This window comes from Crocuta crocuta, unplaced genomic scaffold (assembly GCF_008692635.1).
Source record: "Crocuta crocuta isolate KB4526 unplaced genomic scaffold, BGI_CrCroc_1.0 scaffold231, whole genome shotgun sequence".
Classification (NCBI taxonomy): Eukaryota; Metazoa; Chordata; class Mammalia; order Carnivora; family Hyaenidae; genus Crocuta; species Crocuta crocuta.
Genome location: NW_027528357.1, coordinates 582,115 through 600,251, shown reverse-complemented (window position 1 = coordinate 600,251; position 18,137 = coordinate 582,115). Strand labels below are relative to the sequence as shown.

Below are 18,137 nucleotides of genomic sequence, written 5' to 3'. Positions count from 1 at the left end.
TCTCATTGAAATTGTAGTCTGGTGAAAAGGAAGGCTCTGTACTCCAGAAAAAATAAAATATTTTAAGATCTCCAAAGGTTTCAAGACCTTAACTTACAGCATCATAATATGTACTCTCTTATTTTATTCTCCAGTTGTATCTCACATAGACATTACAAGCAGATATTTCATTCAATTGTTCCAAAAATAAAACAAACATACCAAGCAGATCACCATATCCAGAAACATTAGTACAACTCTCAGGGAGAAATTGAATTTTGCCTGATCCACCACACATCTGGGAAAGCAAATGAGATTGAATTTATAATCTGTACCATAAGACTAGTTTAACAATAAAAAGGAATAGTAATATTGTATGTTCCCACAGAGATTAAGACATAAGTTAAATGTAGCCTAGAATATTTGCACCTCTTCCCTGTTGAGTGGGAGCCCCTATCACTACTAGACAACTTCATATACGTAGGCATTCTCTGAAAGTTTCCTCTGCACAGCTTCTCATTCTTCTTCCATTAATTCAAAACTTCAAAAGCATTACATTACATTTCATTCACAAATTGGATAAGATATTAAGTTAGGGAGATGGCTTTTGAGACACTCAAGGTTATTAGACTTGTCATAATCAATATAAGCCACGCCTTTCTCACATGTACTGGGGTACTCTCCTCACAAAATATGGAAAAGGTTCTATGCAACATACCTCCTGCTGAAATTTTGCTCAGTGAGATTCAGGCATAGTAAAGACACAGCTAGTAGCACTTACTCAAAATTAAAATATTGGTGGCAGAGGACAAGAACACAAGCACAGCACACATTTCCTGGGCATTTTTAGTCACAACCATCCCTTGAAACAAAGGCCTTCCTTTGTCATAATAGATGCAATTATTTGTTATAATTTTATGCAAATTAGAAAGCAGATAAATTAAGCTTTAAAATTCACTGCACTTTATAATTTTACTTAGTGAAATAAATTTCCAAAATAAGATCCTTGAAAGTCTTTCAAATACAGAATATTTGATAGGGTTCTTTCCTGGCAAAACAATGATCCTTAAATATTTTAATGTAAAAAATAAACTGATAAGTAAAACAGAATAGAGATCAATTTTAAACCATTTAAGTAATGGGAAAAAATGAAGAATAAAGAAATATTTTTCATTTGTGAGTTGTGGTGTTGTGTTTGTGAATGTACATGTATACACAGAATCTTAGAACTGTAACTTCAAGAACTAAGACAAGGAGGAATGCCTGGGTGACTCAGTTGGTTAACTATCCATCTCTTGATTTCAGCTCAGGTCATGATCTCACAGTTTCATGAGTTCGAGCCCCACATTGGGCTCTGTGCTGACAGCATGGAGCCTGATTAAAATTCTCCCTCTCTCTCTCTGCCTCACCCCTGCTCACACTCTCACTTTCTCAAAAATAAATAATAAATTTTTAAAACAAAGAGGTAGGACAAGAAATCAGATTAACTCGATGAATTTCTTAAAAGTAGACATAAAAAATGAACTTCTTTTTGGTTAGAGGCTACCTAAGAAGAATTAATAACTACACATGTGGTTGAGGCAAGATGGCGGAGAAGTAGAAAGCTCTCTACATTTCTCTGGCCCCCATCTCTCAAACAGAGAAGGCCTGAAGCCATAGGACACTAAACCGTAGGAGTTTGGGAGGAGAAGGGACAGAGTTGACTAAGAAGACAACCTCATAGGTGCCTGAGTGTGAACTGGGGAAGATAAAAATGAGCCAGGACCTGGAGACATGGAGGGAGGGGAGGGAACCCTCTTCGCGGGGAGCTGCGTTGAGTAGAGGGGAAGAGAAAGAGCAGCTGAAACTGCTCATAGAACTGTCCCTGGAGAAGAGAAAAATCTTGGCTTGGGACGTAGAGTGATCCTAGTTCTACCTGTGGTGCTGACTTTGGGCTGGGTGCCCCAGTCCCAGGCAGTGCCAGGAGACACTGCTCTGCTGCTCACCCAGCTGGATCCCCGGTAAGGAAGCGGCCCAGCTTGAAACTGCTCCTCTGCTCTCCCAGCTCAATCCCCGGCTGGGAAGCGGCCAGGCCTGTGAGATTATATTTTGAGTGGTATCAATAAAGCGCAGACTAAGACCTGGAAATGAGGTAGGGCTAGGGACATAGAACATGGCCCACCTTGGCTACTCCTGGGGCACAGGGAGATCGGACCCAAAAGAGTGATTTGCAATGCTTGGTTCAAGAAGGGACTGGGGTGCCACCAATTTTCTCCCTAAAACCACCAAGGCGGGACCTCAGGGAGCAGCCTGCAGAGGCTAAAACATATCTACACCAAACCATGCCCATCCACTCTAGAGAGGTGCCATTTTTTTTTAACCGGAGCCTGGGGCAAGACCAACATAGATGCACTGCCATGATTAATTCTAGATCAATTCTTTCTATTCAGATATATATTTCCCTTGTCTCATTCATATCCCTCCCCTCTGCTGGACTGAGCACTCTGGTCACTGGTTTGCTTAAATAGTCACATTTAATCCATTCTCTAGATGTATATTCTATACCTCCACCGATGCCTTTCTATCTCTCTCTCTCTGGAGTAATCAGACTATACAGTTTTTCTGAATAACATTATCTTCATTTCTTTCTCCTTGCCTCCTACCATATTCTCCTCTTTATCTCTCTGAATTAAGCCTCTAGTCTCTCTGCCTGGTCATTGTCCAATTTCACTTTCTCCCCACCCCTGTCATTTCTCTCTTTCTATATTCACTTCCATCAGCACTGCATACACCCTGCTCTTTATTTGTAGCTGAGGATCTGGTTTTATGCTTTTAGACTGTCCTTTGTCTTTTTTTTTTCTTTTTTTCTTTTTCTTCTTTTCTTTTTCCCTTTCAGTTTGCTTGTTTGTTGGATTTGTCATTGTGTTTGTGAGCCTTTGTTCCCTGTGTGTTTGTCTGTCTGTTTTCCTTTCCAGGGCTACCTCAAGAAACAAACCAAAGTACACATGGTGAAGAGTCCCAAATACCACTACAAGTAGGGAAATAAAATAACCAAACTCTCAACAAGAGAGACCAAGAGATACCATTAAAAGAACACTTCCTGAATGGACAGGCCCTGGACAGTCAATGAGCCTTCTTTAATATAGCAGTACTCGCAGGTGCAGAATGCATAACAAGCTTTTAAAACTAACAAGAGACAGAAAGCTATCCAAGATACGAAATGGAAGAAATCCCCTCTAAAGAAATTCCAGGAAGAAATGACAGCTAAAGAACTGCTCAAAACAGATATAAGCAACATAACTGAACAAAAATTTAGAATATAGTCATAAAATTAATCACTGGGCTTGAAAAAGGCATGGAAGACATTAGAGAAGCTATTGCTACAAAGACTATGGAGCTTAAAAATAGTTGTGATAAATTAAAAAATGCTATCAATGAGATGCATAATAAAATGGAGGCATCCAATGCATGGATTGAAGAGGCAGAGAAGAGAATAAGTGAATTAGAAGACACAATTATAGAAAAAGAGGAAGCTAAGAAAGAGAGAGAAAAACTGACCCAGGAACATGAAAGGAGAGTTCAAGAGCTGAGCGATACAATCAAACAAAACAATATTCATATCATAGGAATTCCAGAAGAGGAAGAGAGAGGGAAAGGTGCTGAGAACTTCCCCAATCTGGGGAAGGAAACAGACATTTGAAATCCAAGAGGCACAGAAAACTCCCCTCAGATGTAACTTGAACCGATCTTCTGCACAACATATCATAGTGAAACTGGCAAAATATAAGGACAAAGAGAGAATTCTGAAAGCAGCTAGGGATAAAAGGGCCCTAACATACAAAGGGAGACCTATCAGAGTAGTTACAGACCTATCTACTGAAACTTGGCAGACCAGAAAGGAATGGCAGGAAATCTTCAATGTGATGAACAGAAAAAATATTCAGCCAAGAATCCTCTATCCAGCAAGCCTGTCATTCAGAATAGAAGGAGAAATAAGTCTTCCCAAGTAAACAAAAAGTGAAAATTCATCACCACTAAACCAGCCCTACAAGAAATCTTGAGGGGTACTCTATGAGGGAAATGTTGCAAGGAATGCAAGGTACCAGAGACACCACTACAAGCATGAATCCTACAAAGAACACAATGACTCTAAACCATATTTTTCAATAACAACACTGAATGTAAATGGACTAAATGCTCCAATCAAAAGACATAGGGTAGCAGAATGGATAAAAAAAAAAATCCATCTATTGGCTGTATACAAGAGACTCATTTTAGACCTGAGTACACCTTCAGATTGAAAGTAAGGGGATGGAGAAATATCTATCATTCTACTGGAAGTCAAAAGAAAGCTGGAGTAGTCATACTTATATCAGACAAACTGGACTTTAAAGTAAAGGCAGTAACAAGGGATGAAGAAGGTAATTATATAATTATTACAGGGTTTATCCATCAGGAAGAGCTAACAATTATGAATGTCTACACACCGAATACAGGAGCACCCAAATACATAAAACAATCACAAAAAGAAACAATCTTATGGATAAGAATGTGCTAATAGCAGTGGACTTTAGTACTCCACTTACAGCAATGGATAGATCAACTAGATAGAAAATCACTAAAGAAGCAATGGACTTGAATGACACATTGGACCAGATGGAATTGAAAGATATATTTAGAACTCTACATCCTGAAGCTATGGAATTCACTTTCTTCTCAAGTGTGCATGGCAGATTCTCCAAGATAGATCACATACTGGGACATAAAGCAGCTCTCAATAAATATAAAAGAATTGAGATCATACCATGCACACTTTCAGATCACAATGCTATGAAATGTGAAATCAATCACAGGAAAAAGTCTAGAAAACCTCCAAAAACATGGAGGTTAAAGAACACCCTACTAAAGAATGAATGGGATTAAAAACTTTAATGTTAAGACCTGAAGTCATAAAACTCCTAGAAGAAATATGGAGAAGAAACTTTTTGATATTGGTCTTGGCAATGGTCTTTTGTATGTGACACAAAAAGAGAATGCCAAAACAAACAAAAGAAACAAGTAGAGCTACATTAAATTTAAAAACTTCACAGAAAGGAAAGCCATCAAGAAAATACAATTGATGGAATGGGAGAAAATATTTTCAGTCCACATATCTGATAAGTGCTTAATATCCAAAGATACACAAAGCTCCTACAATTCAATAGCCAAAACTAATAATAATAAATAACCCAATTAAAAAATGAACAAATGAATTGACATTTTCCAAAGAAGACATACCTATGGGCAACAGGTATATTAAATGGTGCTCAAGATCACTAAAAATCAGGGAAATGCAAATTTAAATCACAATGAAATATCATTTCACATCTGCTAGGATGCCTATTATCAAAAAGACAAAATTTACAAATAATGACAAAGATGTGGGGAAAAGGAAACTTCTGTACAGTGTTGGTTGGAGTGTAAACTAGTGCACTCACAAAAGAAAACATTGAGGAGATTCCTCAGGAAATTAAAAATAGAACTACTATATGATTCAGCAATCCCACTTGGGTATATAGACAAAGGATATTAAATCACCATCTCCAAGAGATATGTGCACCCCATATTCTTTGCAGCATTGGTCACAATAGCCAGAGAATGGAAACAACCTACGTGTTCATTGACAGATAAATGGATTAAAATGTGGTATATATAAACAATTGAATATTATTCAGCCTTACAAAATGAAATCCTGCCATTTGCAACAGCATGGATGAATCTGGGTATGCTGAAAGAAGCCAGATAGAGAAATACAAATGATGCATGATAACACTTAGATGTGGAATCCAGAAATTAAAAAATCTAACTCATAGAAACAGAGTAGAATGATGGTTGCCCCAGGGCTGAGGGGGTAAGAGAAATGGAGAGAGGCTGGCAAAAGTGTCCAAACTTTTTAAGATGAGTAAGTTCAAAGGTTATAATGTATACTACCGTGTTGACTATAATAGGTAATACTCTGCTGTATTTTTTTAAACTTTTAGTAGTTTTTTAAATTGAAAAATAATTAACATACAGTGTTATATTAGTTTCAAGTGTACAGATAATGATTCAACAATTCTCTACATTACTCAGTACTCATCTAAATAAGTGCACTCTTAATCTTCTTTATTCATTTCACCTATCCACCCACCCACCTCTCTCTAGCATCCACCTTTTTGTTCTCTGTATTTGAGTCTGTTTTTTTGTTTGTCTCTTTTTTACTATGTTCATTTGTTTCTCAAATTCCACATATGAGTGAAATCATATAGTATTTTTCCTTCTCTGAATAATTTATTTCACTTAGAATTATACCGTCTAGGTTTATCCATGTTGTTGTAAATGGCCAGATCCCATTCTTTTCTGTGGTTGAGTAATGCTCCAGTGTGTGTGTGTGTGTGTGTGTGTGTGTGTGTGTGTCTACCACATCTTCCTTATCCATGCATCTATTGATGAATACTTGAGTTGCTTCTATGTCTTAGCCACTGTAAATAATGCTACAATAAACATAGGTGTGCATATATCTTTTCAAATTAGTGTTTTTATTTTCTTTGGATAAATACTCAGTTAAATAACTAGATCTTAATGGTTGTTCTATTTTTAATTTTTTGAGGAGCCTCTATATTGTTTGCTGCAATGGCTGCACCAACATGCATTCCCATCAACAGTGCAAAAAGGTTCCTTTTCACCACATCCTTACCATCACCTGTTATTTTTTTTGTGTTTGATTTAAGCCATTCTCATAGGTTTTAAGGTAGTATCTCACTGAGGCTTTGATTTGCATTTCCCTTATGATTAATGATGTTGATCATCTTTTCATGTGTCTGTTGGCCATCTATATGTCTTCTTTGGAACAGAGTCTCTGTCCATTTTTTACTGCATTATTTGTCTCTTTGATGTTGAGTTATATTAGCTGTTTATATATTTTGGATATAAACCCCTTATTAGATATATCATCTGCAAATATATTCTCCCATTTTTTATTTTGTTGATGGTTTGTCACTATGCAAAAGCCTTTTCTTTTCAAGTAGTCTCAATAGTTAATTTTGCCAAATTCCCCTTGCCTGAGGAGACATAGCTAGAAAAATGCTTGTATGCTGGACGTGAAAGAAATTACTGCCTATGGTTTCCTCTAAGAGTTTTATGGTTTCAGGTCTCACATTTAGATCTTTAATCCATTTGGGTTTATTTTTGTGTATAGTTTAAGAAAGTGGTCCAGTTTCATTCTTTTGTATGTAGCTGTCCAGTTTTCTGAGCACCATTTGTTGAAAAGACTGTCTTTGCTAAGATAGTAACAGAATAAAACCTAAGCGCTCACACCAAAACAAAAAAAGGTAAAAATATGAAGTGAAGTGATGTGTTAATTCAATGGTGGAAATTCTTTCACAGTGCATGTCAAATCATCACATGGTATGCTTCATATATATTCCAATTTTATTTGTCAATGATGCCTCAATAAAGTTGATAAAATAAACCTAATAATTATGTTATGTAGTATATTAGAAGGAAAAGAATGCTAATGCTCCTAAGAAGTGTTATATAGTCTGAATTCACCTAATTACTCTCTCCCCATTAAAACTTTTTAAAAATGTGTGTGTATGTGCGTGTGTTTTTAATTTATTTCTGAGAAAGAGAGAGAGAGAGAGAACAGGGGAGGGTCAGAGAGAGAGGAAGACACAGAATCTGAAACAGTGTCCAGGCTCTGAGCTAACTGTCAGCACAGAGCCCAATGCAGAGCTCAAACCCACGAACCACAAGATCACGACCTGAGCCAAAGTTGGACGCTTAACCAACTGAGCCACCCAGGCAACTTTACTCTCTCCCCATTAGCTGCTCATACCATCTTTGGTTTCTGAAATACCAAATACCACCAGAGCTTCAAACTCCTTTCCTGGGCAGTCAAAAAACCATTGTGATTGGGTCTAGAGCATACTGGGAGGGCTTTGGGCAGCCCTAGAGAATCACTTCACTAATTTGGAGGTCTCATTTTTATAATGTCTCCTTTACCTGTCTCCTTCACTCACTTTTCTAGACCTTTAGAGTTTCTCCAAACCCCAGGGACTCTCAGTGTCTACAATATACATTAGTGGGAGCTGGTGGTGGTTAATTGAGGAGGAGGAGGAGGAAGAGACAGAGCTGCTTGCTATTATCTACCATCACTGCTGGGTCTTGGAGGAAAGGAAGGCCATGTGGCTGACAGAGGTTTAGGTAGACCAAGCACACATGACTCAAACTGGCAGGACCTCAGTGACCTGCCTTCCTATCCAATATCTACTCGTGGCTGGAATAATTAAAACCCAGGAGAGAGCCAGCAGGGTGGATAATAGGACTTGGTAATGACTCTCTTTGTTTCAACAAATTCATATAGCAGTTCCTGAATTTTAAAAAGTACTGTGCAAATCGATTTGTTAGCTGATAAAAAGTGAATAGTAATTAGTTTATAATAAAAATAGCCCATTTCCATGCTGGCTGGTATGTTGTGGTGGGGGAGGGTTAATAGGATTTTTGAGGCCAACCCACACAGGTAAATCTTCTGTTGGATCACCTCAACAAAGTTGTTAAGGTCAATCCTACCAGATGGGTCAGAACTACAGATTTCACTACTAATATTCATTTTAGGGGTCAAAAGTGTTTTATTTCCACCCTTTTTTATTTCCTGTCCCATAGAGCATTCCATTAAGTAAATAATACATCAGCATTAATTTGCTTGTCCTATCCTTTGCCTTCATAATCAGAAGGTCCCAGAGAGTTCTGCTTTGCCATAGAAACATGTTTCTAGAATGCTGCAGGGAAATACAGCTGGTAATAATAATAGTAATGGTAATAAGCTACCAGTTAGGTAGTTTTTCCCATTAACCAAGCACTGTAATAATTCCTAAATAGATATTATCTTGCTAAATGCTTACAACGACCTTTTAAGGTACGTATTACGCCAGTGTTAAAGAGTTAAGGAGTGGGGGCGAGGAGGAGGAGGAGAAGGAGGAGAAGAAAGGTCGAAAGAAGTCAAGTGATTTGTTCAAGATTCTACAGATAATTATTTGCAACAACCAAAATTTGAACCCAGAGCAAATTGACTCCAAAATTTGTGCTGTTTCTACAACATTGTCCTGTATCCTTGTAACAAAGTAGTGCTTGAATTCAAAGTGAAGTTATCTAGACTTAAGTAAAGCTTAAGAAAACATTCCAAATAATAACAGAACTTAGTGGGGTTATATCATTTGAACCTTCATAAAAGCATTGAAAGCACTTGTAAAGGGTGATTAGCCATGCAATCTGGAGGAAGATCCATACATATTTCATTAAACAATTATCTTAAACACAAGTACATATCGTAAATTGTGACTGTAACACAGCAGGGTTGTTCTCATAACCCATTGGGTACTAGGATATTAGCAGTGGCTCCTTGGAAGAAAATGCTGTGCTTAGCAAAGGCAGTTGTGTCCCAAAGATGTGGCAGTGACCAGTGGAATTTATGTCACTCAGCAATATCCATAGTGCTCAAAGCGGATGTTGGTACGCAGTGGTCATGTGGCATACTCAGTGCAGAGTAGAAATGACAGCGGTGCCTTTGGCAGCCACATGGTACAGGGAACCAATGGCAGCAGTGGTTATGTGGTCCCAAAGATACCAAATAACTGAATGATATTAAAGTGGTAGTTTATGAGAACATGTGGGTACTATAGTAGGCCCCTAAAAGCACCTGGATTGGTGCTTTTCAGCAAGTCAAGCTTCTGACTTGGTAGGTATGGTGGGGAACCATTGAAAACCAGATACCACTATGTTATTATGTTTGTAATCACAGCCTGGTGAGACCACGAAAAGATAGACTGCACATTATTTACATAGTCAGTTACATCAGATTCTTATGTCCATGTACAAAAGGCAGCACATATGTGGAGAGTAGGACACTAGGTTCTCCTTCACACTCTTCAATATTGCCCTTTTGATTTTCCATTTTGTATTATTGTGTTTTCATTTCTGGCTACCCAGTTCTGCTCTAAACATTATTTCTGTAGCTATATTATCATTTTCAGCTGCTTATGATCAATTATTGCTGACTTTGGTGATTTGAATATTTCTGCTCTGATTCCTTTATGATACACTTATAAAAGTATAATACATTTGTAACGTATGTCAAAGGATGACATTATTTTTTTAAGTTTGTAGAAAGGAAAATGCTACTGCCTCTATGTAATTCCACTGCAATTTCTCCTACATGAAGGACAATTTATCTGACATTATCTGAAGAGCACAGGAAAGTTTTACACTCAGTTCCCTAGACCTGCTCATGTGGATTTCTCCTTAGATGAAATTCTAAAACATGAAAGTACCTCATTCATTTATAGGGCTACTTGCCACCAGGGTGGGGAATTATCCTCTCCTTGCCCTTCCTCTATGAATTTCCAGAATCTATATTGGGTCAAAGAGTTGCTTGATTTTCCAAAAACAGTGCAGCTATCCACGCTGTGAAGAGTAGTTTGATCCTGAGATGATACTGAAGAGAAAGTGACCCATACTTCTGAGAGTTCACTTTCTGGATCTCCTATTCCAGATTGGTTTAAAAGAAAGTCAGGTGAAGGGCCTGAGCCACAGATCAGCTTACTTGTTAGCAAAGACTAAGATTATCTAAAAGTCGTCAGTATAGTGGTAGGCACATGATAACTTTGAAGTAAATATCTATTGATGAGCTGACTTAGAAAAAAAGGACCTAAAATAATTCCTGCTGACATGATTTCTTAGCATAAGTACAGTATAATAATATTATATATATATGTAATATTTTGGAAACTTTGGAGCATTTTCAAATAAAACCTTCTTGATTATTCACAACAACTATAAATGATATAATAAGACAGGTATCATTTGTCCAACTTCATAGAAAAAGAGACACAAGAAGCTATTTTTTTATCCAAGATGACAAAAATAATAACCCCAGTTTTATGTCCAACACAATGTATTACCTGCACAGTATTGATTAATATCAATCTAAAAACTACACCACATTTTCTTTTCATATACTTTCCTGGTTTGAAAGTAAGTCTGAATTCCTAAAAAGTATGGTAAAGTCCTAAAAAAAAAAAAAAAAACCCAGGGAGATCACCAGTGAAGTCTCTATAGAAACAGGTAGAAATATTTAATATAGATAATTATGCAAACAAGGTTTTCATATCCTAATTTTTAATAAAATTAGGTTTAACAGAATCTCTAGGGACTCAGCCCTAAGGAGTTTATCAAGATGAGCATTCAACTGAGGAAAATTGAGCTTAAGGCTAAATTGATTTAAGGGTGAAAATGCAGTACCTATCAGGGATCTATCAGAAAGAGATACTTATTTTTGGAAAAAAAAAATAGAACATCTGCATATATTTGTCAAGGCTCAAGTTTTTTTTTTGTTTTGCTTCGGTTTCTTTTTTTCCTTAAGCCTGGAAATAAACTTCAGCCATGAAAATAAAATGGACCAGCTTGCATCATGTGTGAAGAGAGGAAGAGGAACATGTTTATCTATTTTCTTCAACCCAGGAATGATTTACACTGAGGACACAAGGTAAGAAAGAAATGTTTTTACTGAATCCAGGTCAAATGTGTGGTGATGAGATCAGCTGTTTTCGTCTCTTTCTATGTGGACCTCATTGGAAAAAAAGGATTATTTTATAATGGCATTTATTGGTAGGAAAGAATTAAAATCTGCTTTCTAGCAGGTCCTTGAATCCTCGTCAATTTCATGCAAAACTCAGAGCTTGTGAATTTTTGTATTTAGTTCTCTCTAGCAGACAAACGGTGGTTTAACCTTGAATGAGGATCTTTGAACAGGTGACCTCTTCTAATCTCGTATGCAGGATATTAGCAAACATATATGGTGAATTGCCTGAATGATAGTATGACCATAAAAAATAAGTATAAACTAAATAGACAATTTATTATCTTATTGCAGTGAACTATTAAATACAAGTCTTATACAATAAGAAATCCTTCAATATGTTGCCTATTACCTCCAGTATGGAGAAACAACTCCCAGAGGATAGTATTGCATGTCCTCCATGAGCGTTACAACAGTAACAAAAAATAAAGTCACCAATCATGATCATTACAAAAAGAAGTGGGGGTGGGAAGGCACCAAATCAAAGGTCAGGGCTTTGGTCCTATTTAATCTAGTGTGATCTCTTTGGATTAGAGAAGGGAATCTCATTTTATTTTAATTAACTAGAATTAGTATTTTTTAAATCAAATACATGGAACCTTAGGAAACAAAAATCTTATCAAAAGCATAGCTAAGACAAGGGCTTGGGAAAAGGAATTCAGGTGAATATGTTCTAACACCAATGTGTTAGAGATGTCAGCGGAAGGGACAACTTCAGCAACTTTGACATGTCTTTTTTGTTGTTTCTATTAATGTCATATATATTGTCTGTGAGAGCAAAAGACCTTATTAAATATTTATTTGTGTTTTAATAACTATTAAAGGTTAACTAACCTTTGTCAAAATAAACATAATAGTAATAGAGTCTCCTCTGGCCATGAGATGGAGCTCCAGACTCTGTCCCTCAAAGATGTGTTGCATCATGAACCACAGGTGAAAGGAGGGTGAGACCCTCCCACTGGGTCCCACTGGAGCAGTAAAGTTGATGAAAGTAGACTGATTAGATGCTTTGCTCTGGCACTGGGGCAGGTGATCATCCCCATTATTTTTCCCCCTTAGTGTGTTCCTTTTGTTGTTATTTTCTTTTTCTTTTTTAATGTTTATTTATTTATTTTGAAAGAGGGAGCAAATGCTCCCATGTGCATGAGCAAGGGAGAGGCAGAGACAGAGACAGAGAGAGAATCTCAAGTGGGCCCCATGCTGTTAGTGCAGGCTTGGTGTGGGGTTCTATCTCACAAACTGTGAGATTAGTGTACCAGTGTAGTACTGAAATCTAGAAGGCTATATGTAGTCTAATCCACTCTCTACCTAAGAGAACCCTGGGGCACTGGTTAAATTGCATATTCCTGAAACCAATGCTACATCTTTCAAATTGGTTTCTTTGAGCTTGTAGTCCAGGAAAATGTATTTTACAAGATACTCCCCACTCCTCTGCAGTCAGTATATCCAATTTATAAAAAGTGTAGCAATCACTGACCCTTAAGAGAGACAAATTAGGCAGCGATGCTACCTTTAGGTAAGAGTTTTGTGGCTTAATGTGGTCTAGTCTGGTTCCCAAGAGACCTGGTAGGGGTTTGAGGCCAAAGAACCCAGCTAGTTAGGATTTCCTTTGCCTCTATTTCTAGGCATTTATCTCCCTCAGAGACTTAATGACTATTGCCATAATGAGTAGCTGATTGGCCTTTAATGGATTCTGGGGCCCTGCCCCGAACTAGTCCAATACAGCGAATTGTGAACCCCACTTCTCACTTTCTTTTCTATCTCAGGAGAGATTTGGGGATCAGGGACAATATATTTGGGATTAGCTCATGTTATTCCAGGTGGCTCAAATAGGTCAGGTTCATTCAGCTAATTTGATGACCTTTAAAATGTAATCTGCCCTGATAAGAGTCAAAATGCTCCCTAGCACAAGGATGCCAGGTTTAATATTCCTCAAGAAGTAGGATATAAATCATGTTAATAGGAGGTATATGTTTTATGCATAGGATTATTTAATGCTTCTGGTGGGAGAAAGTGAACATTCATTCAGGTGAGGTTTTCTTGATCTAGGAAAACTAGCTTCCAAAGTGGCTGCAGGCATGGCTGGTGAAGGGACCAAAGTCATATTTCAGTGTTCATCTCCTTCTGTTCATTCACAGAGTTCACTAATAGTCCAAATGATGTTTCCAAAATCACTGCAGAACTTGACAATGGATCACAAGCTTGTTTCAATGGAGTAAAGCATGGAGTTTTAAAGGCTGAGATAAAATTAAAGAAGAGAATAGAAGAAAAATTGATGTCAGGAAAAAGGGAACATCCACACAGGCTGTTTTCCTTCTAACATCGGAAACTGCCAGGCTTCCCTTCTTACTCTTCCTTATGTGGTTTAATGAAACATATAAGACAAAGGTGCAGTTCTCCAATCCTCAATGCCATGACATCTACCTGACCTACCATTTAAAAAGCAGTAAGAACCTTCACTATCATTCACTGTATTTGGGGTCTATGCAGGACCGGATTCAAGTTGTCCACAGGTTTCCAAACCACAAGTGGTTGTGGCCAAGATAGGACTCAAGTTCACAGACCCTTCTTTTTGGGTTTCCAGTTTGTCCAAAACCATAAATAGTAGAAAATATAAGAACTATCTTCAGATCTCTCCCTTCCAATAGAGCAGAAGTTTGCAAAACATAGATGGCTTCAGCATCTCCTGGAAGGCTTGTTCAAACATAGATTCTGGGGCTTGTGTCCAGAGTTTCTAATTCACTAGGATTCTGAGAATTTGCATTTGTAACAACTTCCCAGCTTCTGCTGTTGCCTGTCTGGGAACCATACTTTGAGAATTTCTGCAATAGGATGACTAGCAAGACATCTTGCAGAGCAAAAAGTAGAGGTTCTGCCACACCTGAGTTCCATATAAATAAGGAAACTAAGTATCAAAGGCAGTTTTTTTAATCCTCACAGGTTCATACAAATACTTTTAATAACAATTCTAACATTTTTAATTTATTGTATTCTATGCTTGACATTGTTGTGAGGAGGATTTTACTGATACTGTGTCCTTTGACCATTTTCTTTATCCTGTCAGTTATGTGCGGTCAAGACAGGCGTTTCACAGATGAGGAAACTGAGAACCAGAAAGGCTATCTATCTTCTCCAATGTCACATAGCGACTCAAAGAGAAAACCAGAGTATAAACTCAGGTCTCCATAACTATCAGTTATACCTGTTTTGATTCATTATGCCATCCTCACTTTCAGGAAAACCACAGTTCCAGCCCTATACATTGCAGAGCAACACATTTTAAAACTTGCATAAGAAACTATAAATAGGATTCCAAAAACCAGGTTCTACCACCTATGCCATGTTACAATCAAGGTATTGCATTTCCCTATGTTTGAGAAAAACACAGTAAAATATGTGAAAGTTAAGCATACTAAACACTTAGAACTAAGTATTCTAAAAATGAGAACTGCTCACACTCCCACTAAAGTATTTCCACACATAATCTAGTGGACCGGCGGTTGGGCCATACATTGGACTGGCATCAGAAGATCCAAGCATTCACTAATTATAGGGACTTTGTGAAACGAAACATTTAGCTCTCATTTGTGGCAGAGGCTCATGCAAGACTTGTATAACTACTACGATGGCATCGTTTTTGAAAGTAGATTTCTATGTAATATGTGTGTGTGTGTGCACATTGCATATATTTACATACGTGTGTATACATACATAATATAAATATTTGCATATGTAGGTATAAGTTATTTTAAAGTGCCAACCCTCCAAAATGTCAAATATTGCTATAATGTAATGCCGTATGTGATTTCTGGGGCTCCAGTTATAAATTGGATATTTTAGTTAAATTTCAAAGAGCAAGGCACAGGACAGGCATGATTTATCAAATGCAGAACCACTGCTCACAAATTGCCGCCTTCTCCGTTTCCTATAAACTCATTCTGTGTTGGTGTTAATTTAATTTTTTATTAAATTTACACAAACTTTATATAATTTCCTTGATTCTAGCCTCTTTCATCCTTTAATCCTTTCTCCAAATCTTTGTTACTAGGTTAGTGTTCCTTGAGAACTCTTTTAGAATTGCTGTTCTTCCACTGGAATATAATAATTGTTTCCTATTCCCTCATACATAAAATAAAATTCTTTTATGTGTGTGGCAGTCACAATCCTAAAAATTCCTCAATCTCCAATTCTTCTTTCTCCTAGCAACACAGTTACACTATGTTTCCCAGCCTCCTTTAGTGTGAGGTATCTCCCTGTGACTGAGTAACTAAATGGAGGTGCTGGACACTTCCTCCAAGCCTGGACTTTAGGATACCCTTTGCATTCCTCCGTGTTCTCTCTCTTAACTTATCTGCAACCAGATGCAGAAGATCAAGTGTGGACTTGATTAAGAAGGTAATATGGCCCTATCACATATCAAACCCACCAGATATAAGGAAATGGGATCTTTAATGTTTGAGTGGAACAAAGACTCCCTCCCTCACTGCAGATTCACATTGGACTGTGACATGAGTGAAACATAAGCCTTTGTTTTGTTTGTGAATGGAGATTAAATAATTTACCTAAGCTAATTAATAGAGCATATCTTCTATGGCCTTCTCTAACTGTCCCCACCATGACTATGTACTTATTCTCTTGGACAACTTGATAGCATGAAACTTCTACAGATAGGCTGGTTTCCCATGGCCTCCTGCAGCAACTACACTGTTATAGGTCTTTGCTGACACTGTGCCTTCGAGATTGAGTGATCTCTTCCCACTCAGCATTCCACATGCTTTCTATCACTCAGATACTAACTTAATATACATCTATCCTGTGGAAACTTCTCATATTAGGGCGCCTGGGTGGCTCATTCGGTTAAGCGTCCAACTTCAGCTCAGGTCATGATCTCACAGTCCGTGGGTTTGAGTCCTGCATTGGGCTCTTTGCTGACAGCTAGCTCAGAGCCTGGAGCCTGCTTCAGATTCTGTGTCTCCCTCTCTCTCTGACCCTCCCCTGCTCATGCTCTCTCTCTCTCTCTCTCTCTCTCTTTCTCAGAAATAAAACATTTAAAAAAAGAAATTTCTCTTATTAGTTAAACCCATGTGATCCTGTTAACATTCAGTCCATTAGTTTTTTTTTTTTTTTACCTAATGTAAATTATCAGTGATGAGCTAAGTTTTGAGCTCCCAAAAATCACTAAGTAAAAAATTTATGTTATGGATGTGCACTGTTGTTATGAAAGCACATAAGACGTGCTCTTAATCCAATCAGAAAATGTTATTTAGGGTGACATGCCACTTCAGCTGAGAAGCTAATTCTAAAATATAAGTAGGTATTAGGCAGAAAACATACAGAGAAGTGAAGAGTATCTCTGACTTAAAGAACAATATATACAAAGGCCTAGAGATGATAGAACAGTCACCAAGAGCAGAGTGTAGTGTAAGACTGATGGCGTGCCAGGACATGAGTCGAGATGGCCATTCAGTCATTCAATAATGACTATAATTTTCCAGGGACTCTGCCAAACTCTGGGGGTATAAAAATAAATAAAACCCAATCTCTGCTCTTTATGGCCTTATTCATAGTCTAATTAGAGAGAGACAAATAATCACAGTAGAATGTGAAAATGTAATAACCATTTTATCTCATTTTATTTTATTATATACAGAGTGCTATGGAGACAAAAAGGAAGCAGAGGTGGGGAAAAAGCAAGGTCAGGAAAGCTGTCAGGGAATATGTGACTTCTTCAAAGAGAAGGAATTTGTGAGAGAAAGGAAGAAGTAAAACATTCTGGGCAAAGAGGGCATGATAATACAGGCATGGGGATTACCACAGCAAAACAAACAAACAAAAAACTCATGTGTACAGTAGCAAGTGAGTTTCTTTTTTGAAAAAAAATGTTTAGGGGTGCCTGGGTGGCTGAGTTGGTTAAGCATCCAACTTTGGATCAGGCCGTCAGATCGCAGTTTATAAGTTCGAGCCCTGTGTCAGGATGTGTGCTGACAGCTTGGACCCTGGATTTTGCTTCAGATTCTGTGTCTCTCTCTCTCTCTGCCCCTCCTCCACTTGTGCTCGTGCTCTCTCTGTCTTCTCTTTCTCTCTCTCTCTCTCAAAAAATAATAAACATTAAAAAATTTTACAAGTTTTTATACATTTAATTTGAGACAGAGAGTGGGGTGGTGAGGCAGAGAGAATCCCAAGCAGTACTTACCCTGTCAGCACAGACCCCTACTTGCAGCTCCATCTCACAAACCATGAATGAGATCATTACATGAATGGAAATCAAGAGTTGGATGCTTAACTCTTGAGTTGGCAACTCTTACCCAGGTGCCCCAGCAAGAGAGTTCTTAAGACCAGAGCTTGCCAGGCAAAAGTGGACATGGAAGGAAATAACGCAAACAAGTAGATACTGACCAAGCTTTTGAAGATTAGTAAATATCACCCCACGAGTTTGAATTTATCCTTCAAGTCATACAAAATCATGGAAGGACTGTAAGCAGAAGAGTGATATAATTGGATTTGCATTCCAGAAAGATCTTCATGA

At 37.7% G+C, this 18,137-nt stretch overlaps 1 long non-coding RNA gene across 2 annotated transcripts in view; it reads left to right on the top strand.

Moving 5' to 3' along the window:
* The first annotated feature begins 11,399 nt into the window (after positions 1-11,399).
* Positions 11,400-18,137, top strand: part of LOC144223135 (uncharacterized) — a 217,262-nt gene continuing 210,524 nt past the window's right edge. For both annotated transcript variants that reach the window (XR_013332584.1, XR_013332583.1), the window contains exon 1: positions 11,400-11,518. This is a non-coding gene — a long non-coding RNA (uncharacterized LOC144223135). The remainder of the gene's footprint in view (positions 11,519-18,137) is intronic.